Source organism: Salvelinus namaycush, chromosome 27, assembly GCF_016432855.1.
Source record: "Salvelinus namaycush isolate Seneca chromosome 27, SaNama_1.0, whole genome shotgun sequence".
Classification (NCBI taxonomy): Eukaryota; Metazoa; Chordata; class Actinopteri; order Salmoniformes; family Salmonidae; genus Salvelinus; species Salvelinus namaycush.
The window spans coordinates 30,733,920-30,746,904 of NC_052333.1; positions in this window are offsets into that span (position 1 = coordinate 30,733,920).

The following is a 12,985-nucleotide window of genomic DNA, read 5'->3' on the forward strand; positions in this document are numbered from 1 at the left end:
TGCCTAAACTAATAACACCCAAACAATTATATGTTTTCATGTCTTTATTGAACACACCATGTAAACATTCACAGTGAAGGGTGGGGAAAGTATGTGAACCCTTGGATTTAATAACTGGTTGACCCTCAGGCAGCAATAACCTCAACCAAAAGTTTTCTGTAGTTGCGGATCAGACCTGCACAACGGTCAGGGGGAATTTTGGACCATTCCTCTTTACAAAACTGTTTCAGTTCAGCAATATTATTAGGATGTCTGGTGTGAACTGCTCTCTTGAGGTCATGCCACAGCGTCTCAATCGGGTTGAGGTCAGGACTCTGACTGGGCCACTCCACAAGGTGTATTTTCTTCTGTTGAAGCCATTTTGTTGTTGATTTACTTCTGTGTTTTGGGTCGTTGTCCTGTTGCATCACCCAACTTCTATTAAGCTTCAATTGGCGGACAGATAGCCTGATGTTGGTGTGCTGTGCCTTTTTCTCCACACATAGTGTTGTGTGTTTCTTCCAAACAACTCAACTGTAGTTTCATCTGTCCACAGAATATTTTGCCAGTAGCGCTGTGGAACATCCAGGTGCACTTTTGCAAACTTCAGACGTGCAGCAATGTTTATTTTGGACAGCAGTGGCTTCTTCCGTGGTGTCCTCCCATGAACACCATTCTTGTTTAGAGTTGTACGTATCATAGACTCGTCAACAGAGATAGCATGTTAGCATGTTCCAGCATGAGTTAGCATGTTCCAGAGTCTTTAGCTGACACTCAGTCATCTTTGCAGGATGACCACTCCTTGGGAGAGTAGCAACAGTGCTGAACTTTCTCCATCTATGGACAATTTGTCTTACCGTGGACTGATGAACATCAAGGCTTTTAGAGATCATTGTTTAACCCTTTACAGCTTTATTCAAGTCAACAATTCTTCATCTTAGGTCTTCTGAGATCTCTTTGTTCGAGGCATGGCTCACATCAGGCAATGCTTCTTGTGAATAGCAAACTCAAATTTTGTGAGTTTTTTTATAGGGCAAGGCAGCTCTAACCAACATACTTTTTCCAACCTACACTGTGAACGTTTAAATGATGTATTCAATATAGACAAGAAAAATACAATAATTTGTGTGTTATTAGTTTAAGTACACTATGTTTGTCTATTGTTGTGACTTAGATGAAGATCAGATCAAAATTTATGACCAATTTATGCAGAAATCCAGGTAATTCCAAAGGGTTTACATACTTTTTCTTGCCACTGTATGTATACTGTAGAATACTGCAGTCAAACATATCAGTAGGCCTATGTTACTCAGTGATTGTTGGCCAATGTTACAGTAATGTCATTTCATATTGAAAGAAAATAGATTATTTTAGCCTACTGTACCAATCATATCATATTTGTGGATCTTCTGCAGAACTGAGAGCTGGCCAGGCCATGGTGGAAGACACCGGCTGTTCACACCAGAACAGGAGACCTCTATTGTGAACATGGTGGTGGCAAACAGTACCATTAGACTACGAGAAATCCAGAACCACATAATTGCAGACAACACAATATTCAATAACATTCACCAGGTGGGCTTGTCTACATTGGACCCTGTATTACAGCACAACCGAATCCGGATGAAACAGGTCTACATTGGACCGTGTTTTCGGCGAAACTCAGAGTGGGTTAAAGAACAGCGCTATGAATATGTGCAAGTAAGTACTCTACTGTGAATTTACTATCATATCAGCACTGTATAGACACATTACAGTACTGTAATCCAGTGTATTGTGCCTCACCATATTGACTGCTCTCGGTCTATGTCACATATTGTCTTGTCTGGTTCAGAGAGTCTTGGAGCTGGATGCCGCTGCAAGTCAGTACGTTTATATTTACATTGATGAGGCTGGCTTCAACCTAGACAAAAGAAGGGGACGGGGAACATTATTAGCATTGTGAATGTCCCTGGACAGCGTGGAGGGAATATCACCATGTGTGCAGCCGTTAGCCAGCAAGGCATCCTCCATCACCATGCCAACCTTGGTCCCTACAACACCACCCTCCTCATCACATTCCTGGACACTCTACATGGCATCCTTATTCCAGCTGAGCAGAGGGGTGGACCAGAGCAGCCCAGGTATGTTGTCATCTGGGACAACGTGAGTTTCCACCGGGATGCTCTGGTCCGCAACTGGTTCATCGACCACCCACAATTTATTGTTCTATACCTCCCACCATATTCCCCATTCCTAAACCCAATTGAAGAGATTTTCACACGTATGCCTTTTCTCCAGTCAATGGAGGAGGCATGTGGTGAAGTTGATGTGGGGGCTTTCGGCGGCTGGATCCGTCACTCCAGAAGATTCTTTCCCTGCTGTTTAGCCAGGGAGAACATGGCTTGTGATGTAGATGAGGTGCTGTGGCCAGACCAAAATAGGAGGTAGGATGCAGCCTAGTGTCTTTCTTACATTTTGCATGTTTTTGTCTTTGTGTTTAGAGTTTTGAAAGAATGAGCCACTTTCCTTTTTTTATTTTGTACAGAAAACCCTTTATCTTACTGAATGTTTGTCCTGTTGGGTATGGAAAGTGTTAAATACAAAACACAAGTGTTAAAAAATACTACATTTTGGAAATAAATTAATGTTTTTGTTACTGCATTGCATTTGTGTTTATTTATGTACAGTTGAAGTCAGAAGTTTATATACACTTAGGTTGGAGTCATTAAAACTTGTTTTTCAACCACTCCACAAATTTCTTGTTAACAAACTATAGTTTTGGCAAATCGGTTAGGACATCTACTTTGTGCATGACACAAGTCATTTTTCCAACAACTGTTTACAGACAGATTATTTCACTGTATCACAATTCCAGTGGGTCAGGAGTTTACATACACTAAGTTGACTGTGCCTTTAAACAAAATTCTAGAAAATGATATCATGGCTTTAGAAGCTTCTGTTAGAATAATTGACATCATTTGAGTCAATTGGAGGTGTACCTGTGGATGTATTTCAAGGCCTACCTTCAAACTCAATGCCTTTTTGCTTGACATCATGGGAAAATCAAAAGAAATCAGCCAAGAGCTAAGAAAGATAATTGTAGACCTCCACAAGTCTGGTTCATCCTTGGGAGCAATTTCCAAATGCCTGAAGGTACCACGTTCATCTGTACAAACAATAGTACGCAAGTATAAACATCAAGGGACCATGCAGCCGTCATACCGCTCAGGAAGGAGACGCGCTCTGTCTCCTAGAGATGAACGTACTTTGGTGCGAAAAGTGCAAATCAATCCCCAGAACAACAGCAAAGGACCTTGTGAAGATGCTGGAAGAAACAGGTACAAAAGTATCCATATCCACAGTAAAACGAGTCCTATATCGACATCAGCAAGGAAGAAGCCACTGCTCCAAAACCGCCATAAAAAAAACAGACTACGGTTTGCAACTGCACATGGGGACAAAGATCGTACTTTTTGGAGAAATGTCATCTGGTCTGATGAAAAAAAATAGAACTGTTTGGCCATAACGACCATCGTTGGAGGAAAAAGGGGAAGGCTTGCAATCTTTACGCACGGGGGTGGCAGCATCATGTTGTGGGGGTGCTTTGCTGCAGGAGGGACTGGTGCACTTCACAAAATAGATGGCATCAGGAGGAGGGGAAATGATGTGGATATATTGAAGCAACATCTCAAGACAGTCAGGAAGTTAAAGCTTGGTCGCAAATGGGTCTTCCAAATGGACCAAGCATACTTCCAAAGTTGTGGCAAAATGGCTTAAGGACAACAAAGTCAAGGTATTGGAGTGGCTATCCCAAAAGCATTGACCTCAACCCTTTAGAAAATATGTTGGCAGAACTGAAAAAGCATGGAGGCCTACAAACCTGACTCAGTTACATGCTCTGTCAGGAGGAATGGGCCAAAATTCACTCAACTTATTGTGGGAAGCTTTTGGAAGGCTACCCGAAACGTTTGATCCAAGTTAAACAATTTAAAGGCAATGCTACCAAATACTAATTGAGTGTATGTAAACTTCTGACCCACTGGGAATGTGATGAAAGAAATAAAGGCTGAAATAAATCATTCTCTCTACTATTATTCTGACATTTCCCATTCTTAAAATAAAGTGGTGATCCTAACTGACGTAAGATAGGGAATTTTTACTCTGATTAAATGTCAAGAATTGTGAAAAACTGATTTTAAATGTATTTGGCTAAGGTGTATGGAAACTTCCGATTTCAACTGTATATTTGCATAGGTATACATTACTGTAACAATCTTTTACAACCGGCTACAGTGTAACACTGAAAATGCAAAAGGCATAAACCTTCTGGTGCGATATTCATAGTGTTTTGTGTAAGCACATCCGTGTGTTGTTGGTTGGTAGACAGATCTAATCATTTGACGCGTGTGAGCCATTTTGATGCAAAAAAAAACATTTTATTAAGAGAAAAGTTTTGAATGCAGTGTTTGCTTTTGCTAGAGATTTATAGTTTTGCGTTTGTGTTTTGGGAAAATGGGCCAAAGATTCAGCAAACGTGTGTAAACAGTTGTGGAAAACTGTAATATATATGTAATTGCTCATATAAACTTAAGTATCAAAAGTAAATGTAAGACTACAAATCATAAAATTGCTTATATTAAGCAAACTAGACGGCATCATCTTATTAATTTATTTACGGATATCCAGGGGCACACTCAACACTCAGACATCATTTACAAACTAAGCATGTGTGTTCAGTGAGCCCACCAGATCAGAGGCAGTAGGGATGACCAGAGATGTTCTCTTTAAGTGCGTGAATGGACAATTTTAATGTCCTGCTAAGCATTCAAAATGTAACGAGTACTTTTGGGTGTAACGGAAATTGTCTGGAATAAAAAGTACATAATTTTGGGGGGGATTGTAGTGAAGTAAAAGTTGTCAAAATATAAATAGTAACATACAGACACCCCCAAAAATGTTTTACTTAAGTACTTTACACCACTGTACAGTACATATAATAGATATTTATGAAGATATGAGTCATGAATATTTGTGAAGAATAAGTCTTTACATTTAGCCTAAAATATATGAAATTCCTGTAAAAAAGAGATTTCAAACACACTTTGCAATATACTATGGGAGATGAATACTTAAGGAACCATAGATCAAGAGTTTGATTCTAGTATATTCAATAATACCTTCCACTCACAAGGATCATAAAAACAGTCTTACTGTAATGACTTTCATTGGTGGAAGGAGAGGAGGACCAAAATGCACCGTGGTACGTATTCATAATAACTTTTAATGAGAATGAATACAAAATACAAAAAGAACAAGAGAATCAAAATGAAAACCAAAACAGTCCCGAATGGTGAAAACACTAAAATGGAAAACAACTACCCACAACCCATAGTGGGAAAACAGGCTACCTAAGTATGATTCTCAATCAGAGACAACGATCAACACCTGCCTCTGATTGAGAACCATACTAGGCCAAACACATAGAAATATAAGGTATAGAACAAAACATAGAAAAACAACATAGAATGCCCACCCCAACTCATGCCCTGACCAAACTAAAATAAAGACATATAGGGGAGGGTCTGGGTGGGCATTTACCGCGGTGGCGGCTTTGGAGCGGGACGTGGACCCCACTCCACCATAGTCTCGGTCCGCTTATGTGGCACCTTAGGAACGGCGACCCTCGCCACCGACCCTCGATTGGAGACCCTAGCAGAGGGCACCACTGGACTGAAGAGCGCCTCTGGACTGAGGGGCTGCGGCTCCGGCAGCTCAGGACAGACGGGCGGCTCCGGCAGCTCAGGACAGACGGGCGGCTCTGGCCTGGAGAGAGAACCTGGAGGGAGGAGACGGAGAGACAGCCTGGTGCGTGGGGCTGCCACAGGACCCACCAGGCTGGGGAGACCTACAGGAGGCCTGGTGCTTAGAGGAGGCACTGGATGGACCGGGCTGTGGGGGAGCACTGGAGCTCTGGTGCGCAACCTTGGCACCACTCCTCCAGGCTGGATGTCCATTTTAGCCCGGACTCTCCAGAGTGCAGGCACAGGTTGAACCGGGCTGTGGGTGAGCACTGGAGATCTGGTGCATACCACACGCACCTCTCCCTTAGGCTCAATGCCCACATTCGCCCGGCACGGGCGGAGCGCAGGCATAGGACGCACTGCACCCTCCCAGCGCCCCGGAGACTCAGCACGCAGAGCCGGCGCAGGATACCCTGGGCCGAAACGGCGTACCGGAGACCAAACACGCTGGGCCGGCACAATACGCCCTGGCTGGATGCCCTAAAATAAAGACATAAAAAAGGAACTAAGGTCAGAACGTGACACATACTTCATCACTTTATTTGAAAGGGTATACGACGGTCCCTTGTTATTGTAGAGTCCACAAATTATTTGAGCCAAACGTTTATTAGTATTCATCGATCTTAAATAATGACCTATTGTTATTGAGATGTATTACGTGAATGTTCATTTGAACATTATATTTTACATCCGCCTTTAGGGGCAGTGTTAGGGGGATTCATTTCTAAAGGTTTTAACTGTATCGCATAGGTTTACGGAGATGGGTGTGGGTGTGTGCTTGCTTTAGTAATGGGCTTCTGTGTGTGTGTGTGTGTGTGTGTGTGTGTGTATGTGAGAGAGAGAGTGTGCGAGAGTGGGAGAGGGAGAGTTTGTATTTCATGAATACTATTACAGGGCTGAGGAAGCCAATGATGGCTTGCCCATTGCGCGCACACACACACACACACACACACACACACACACACACACACACACACACACACACACACACACACACACACACACACACACACACACACACACACACACACACACACACACACACACACAAACACACACACACACACACACACACACACTATCCTGGGGATATAGGTCAACCCGTTTGCACTGGATCCAGCTTTCTAGACCTTCTCTCTCATGAGACTGACTGCCTTATCTCTCTCCATTGTCCATCAATTACTAGAAACCAGTTTAACCCAAATGGGCACATAAAATCCTTGATTGTTACAGCACATAAATTACTGTAGCAGCTCCTAGAGCCAAGGGCCTTTGTGAGCCTTTGAAAACCCAATACATATCTTTAATTATCGAGCTTACACTATCTCTCCCCGTCCCTCATAACAGTAAAACACAATTCACAAACGCAAACGGTAGCATCTGCTTCATAGAATAACAAAACATGCCTTGAAGCTAGCTACCTCTCAGCACAGCACAAATATGTCAGCTCATTATGATGCGCACACACACACAAATACACACACAGGGTCTCTCTTTGGCAGCCGTCCCCCCTGTAATCTCCCCACAACGTGCCCCCCTCTCTCCCGCTTCACTGTTCTGTGTGATAGAATATCGATCGCTCGCCTCGGCGCGTCATTGAGGGGGGAAAAGGGAGGGTATGGTCAGACATGCTCCAAGGTTGTTTCCTTGGCAACAGGAGGATGGGTCAGAGTGTTGCCATGGTTCCTAGGTCGCCGGGGTCAGGTGGTGGGGGAGGGGTCAGTGGGTCGGCCAAATCTGTTTGGGTGTCAGTTAATGGGTAAGGGAGGTTGGAGTTGGGGAGAGCTCCTGCAATATTGCAGTGTTGGTAATGAATGTGTGGATACAGGGTGTGACACTGTCATGTACACATTACAGTGTAGGCAGACACACACACACAGGAAAATATAAACAGGATATGGATATGTCTGATTACATAGTTCAAAGTAGTCTGATGCATACAGATGAAGGATCTTAATTTTAGCCAGTTCGCTACAGCTGGAATATTTCCCTGCAGCAACAGGAAATGTGAATTATTATGTGGATAATAATTCATGGACATTTTTGTTGGGGTTGATATATTTTTCGTAATGGAAAATACAAACTTTAGAAGCATTTTTAAACCTCAAATACTCTACACTTTTTAAATGTCCTGCATTAGAGGAAAGTTCTCCTGCAACAGGGTGATCAAATTAAGATCCTACATCTGTACATAGCCAGCATATTTTACAGGTGTGAAGTGTATAACAAGACAAGACAATGGCCACACGTGATTTACAGTAAATGCTTTTAGAGCAAGCATTGGGAACAGTATACAAATATAATTTTTTATTTTCACAATTTAGTATTACAACCTCATTTGCATGCACAAAGACTGAAGAAAACGTAACTTTCGATGTTATGGTGCTGCTAATGAAGTATAAGGGACTCGCACAGTCACTTCTCGTTGCTGTGGATTTTGGCTGAAGAGCTTTCATCAGTGTATGAGGACCATTTTCAGACACAAATGTGAAAGTTCACGGTCTTCACTGTGACTTCTTCTTTTTCTAAATGGATGATCCTGCTCCGTTCTAAAGAGAGCACAGCACAGCGCAACCACTGCAAAATGGGATCCAAGTAAGGGTAACTGTTCGGGGATGTGAAAGAGACAAGAGAAACAAGAGACACAGATCAAATGTGGATACTCAAAGTGGTTAAATCCTGATATGTAATAAGGGTGTGTACAATTATTTTGTAGGTTTACAAAATCAGGATTGTGGTTTGTCTTATGAGTACGAAAGGACATTAATGGCACAAGGTGGAACCCCTCATTTGGACAGTAGGTATAAAAGGAATAGGGGATGCTGGGGGAACAAGCCAACATGGAGAACATGGTGAAACGCACGACTATCCATAGCTGCACAATTATGTGCCTGCAATAATGATCCTGAGTAAGGAAAAAAAAATGCTATTTCTCTGAAGCTCAGATCATATACATACATAATGTATAATTTGCTTAGACACAGCAGAGTTGAGGTTTTATCACTGTACAGACACCAACACGCATGGAGTTAAGTTCTCTGAAAACGTATTCCATCCTAAAATGGTTAAAAAAAGAAAATTATGTCAAATGCAACAGACAGAACCCTGGACGGCTACATTTCCTTGGATGACATCTAGGATTGAAGGGTACTTTTTGTAGACTTAACGGAGGGGATAAAGTAAAGCGCTCACTAATATTGCCAGCCGTATGTGGTACGTGAACCTATGGAATAGGAAGATAAAGAGAGATAATCCATTCCATGCATGAGGGTAATTGACAATTCATCTGTCGTCATGGAAATAAACCCCAAACCATAGCAGTTCATAACTAGGACCTTATTCATTTAAAAAAATAAGAACAAGAACAGGTAATAAGTCGTGAAAAGTGTCCAGTTTCTCCAGCATCCTAATGATCATGATGCCAAGCGTCTAAACAGTTAGATTCGTCCAGTCAGACTGCAGAGAGGGTCTGCAGCCAGAAGATGGCACTGACAGTCCTAATCCCAAGCCTCCTCTTGCTTTCAGACTCCTAGTAAGAACTCTGAACATCACCTGTTCATTCTCAGCCCCCCCCCCCCCCCCCCCCCCCCCCAAAAAAGGCAGTGCTTTACATTATTCATTGTTCCAGGGTAACAACAGAGGAGTCGTTGATGAAACTACACCGTAATAAGTGAAAGTAGGGAGTTACATAGCAGGAAACGAATGACTGTTAATTCCAAATGTAGGCTATAAGAGCTGCATAGTTGCTAATTAAATCATTGCACAAATATTGACTTATTACAGAGAAATTATACAAGGTATTCCTCTGATAGACTTACTATCAGACCCTACATTTTGATATACAAACCTGAATCTTATACGAAGTACATTCTAATAGCTTCTCCACAAATCAAGACAGAAACTAAATAAGATTAACCGTTCAAAACCAAGGTTATTTTAGCCTTGAAAGCAACAAAGCAAGTTTTATATTTTTGACAATAAACATATTTACGTTGTATAGCCTACCCAACAATAGTCCTAATTAATGAATTGGTCTCGTTACCCTGCTCAGACGTTGAATGCATCAACCAATGGTTGCGTGCCACGTCATCGACTGTGTCATCAACTGACAGATTACTAAAGCATATGATGAGGTTAGCTGATATGTCACATACCTATCTAAGCGTTGTAAGATCTGGCAGGCATCTGCAACGCCTGGGCAGAGGAACCCACCCACTGTGTTTTTAATGCAGATATTGGGCATGTTCCTCTGACCAGGCGTTGCTTACGCATGCCAGATCTTACAACGCCTGGATAGGTATTTTACATATCATCTAGCCACATCATATGTTATAGCAATCTGGTGTCCGATGGCACAGTCGATGACATAGCACGCAACCATTGGTTGATGCATACAAAGTCTGAGCAGGGGAACACGACCAATACCTGGCTGATTGCTCCAGATATGGTGATAGAATGTATATTTAAATGTCTCGAGCGCGTGGAGTGTCTCTTGAACAACTTTTGCAAGGTGTCTGTTGGGGCGGCAGGGTAGCCTAGTGGTTAGAGCGTTGGGCTAGTAACCGAAAGGTTGCAAGTTCAAATCCCCGAGCTGACAAGGTACAAATCTGTCGTTCTGCCCCTGAACAAGGCAGTTAACCCACTGTTCCTAGGCCGTCATTGAAAATAAGAGTTTGTTCTTAACTGACTTGCCTAGTTAAATAAAAAAAATTAAAAAAGGATGACTTAAATGTAAATGTGTCTGGCTGCTGGAGGTTGGTTCGTCGGGTCAAAGTTTCTTCATTCAAAAAACGAGAAAAACTGTAACTTTGCCACAGGTTTAACTTTCTTTGTGTTGTTAGACAATTGTTCATGACAGTTTGCGTTTGCCAAATTAACCACCAAACATTTTACGTTTTTCCCCCTCGGCTATCGCAGGCAATCTGCTCTACCAAAAGCTTAGTTTCCCCCTCAATTGACACCACAGACCAATTACGATATATTTGACTTTTCTCTCAGTTGTGATGGTAGCCTAGCTTAAAATAATTTCCTGTCTCCATTTTAAATTGTGTTCCGTATTTCTGTCTGCAGGTATGCTCCTAATCAGGCCATCACAAGTGTAGAAGTCTTCTTCTGCTGGTTTCCCGTCCGACTGGACGCTTTGTTGCGTATTGCAGTGTATTTCACTGTTTGGAAAATAAAATGCACATTTGTTCACAAAAAAGGGGAAAAAGGAAAATGCACAACCATCTAACCCTACATACTGTATATATACCACTATCTAACCCTACATACTGTATATATACCACTATCTAACCCTACATACTGTATATATACCACCATCTAACACTACATACTGTATATATACCACCATCTAACCCTACATACTGTATATATACCACCATCTAACCCTACATACTGTATATATACCACTATCTAACACTACATACTGTATATATACCACTATCTAACCCTACATACTGTATATATACCACTATCTAACCCTACATACTGTATATATACCACTATCTAACACTACATACTGTATATATACCCCATATAACACTACATGCTGTATATATACCACTATCTAACCCTACATACTGTATATATACCACTATCTAACCCTACATACTGTATATATACCACCATCTAACACTACATACTGTATATATACCACCATCTAACCCTACATACTGTATATATACCACTATCTAACCCTACATACTGTATATATACCCCCTCTAACCCTACATACTGTATATACCACCATCTAACACTACATACTGTATATACCACCATCTAACACTACATACTGTATATACCACCATCTAACACTACATACTGTATATATACCACCATCTAACACTACATACTGTATATATACCACCATCTAACCCTACATACTGTATATATACCACCATCTAACACTACATACTATATATACCACCATCTAACACTACATACTGTATATATACCACCATCTAACCATACATACTGTATATACCACCATCTAACACTACATACTGTATATATACCACCATCTAACCCTACATACTGTATATATACCACCATCTAACCCTACATACTGTATATATACCACCATCTAACACTACATACTGTATATATACCACCATCTAACCCTACATACTGTATATATACCACCATCTAACCCTACATACTGTATATATACCACCATCTAACACTACATACTGTATATATACCACCATCTAACACTACATACTGTATATATACCACCATCTAAGACTACATACTGTATATATACCACCATCTAACACTACATACTGTATATATACCACCATCTAACACTACATACTGTATATATACCACCATCTAAGACTACATACTGTATATATACCACCATCTAACACTACATACTGTATATATACCACCATCTAACCCTACATACTGTATATATACCACCATCTAACCCTACATACTGTATATATACCACCATCTAACAATACATACTATATATACCACCATCTACCACTACATACTGTATATATACCACCATCTAACCCTACATACTGTATATATACCACCATCTAACCCTACATACTGTATATATACCACCATCTAACAATACATACTATATATACCACCATCTACCACTACATACTGTATATATACCACCATCTAACCCTACATACTGTATATATACCACCATCTAACACTACATACTGTATATATACCACCATCTAACACTACATACTGTATATATACCACCATCTAAGACTACATACTGTATATATACCACCATCTAACACTACATACTGTATATATACCACCATCTAACCCTACATACTGTATATATACCACCATCTAACCCTACATACTGTATATATACCACCATCTAACAATACATACTATATATACCACCATCTACCACTACATACTGTATATATACCACCATCTAACCCTACATACTGTATATATACCACCATCTAACCCTACATACTGTATATATACCACCATCTAACAATACATACTATATATACCACCATCTACCACTACATACTGTATATATACCACCATCTAACCCTACATACTGTATATATACCACCATCTAACCCTACATACTGTATATATACCACTATCTAACCATACATACTGTATATATACCACCATCTAACACTACATACTGTATATATACCACCATCTAAACCTACATACTGTATATATACCACTATCTAACCCTACATACTGTATATATACACCCT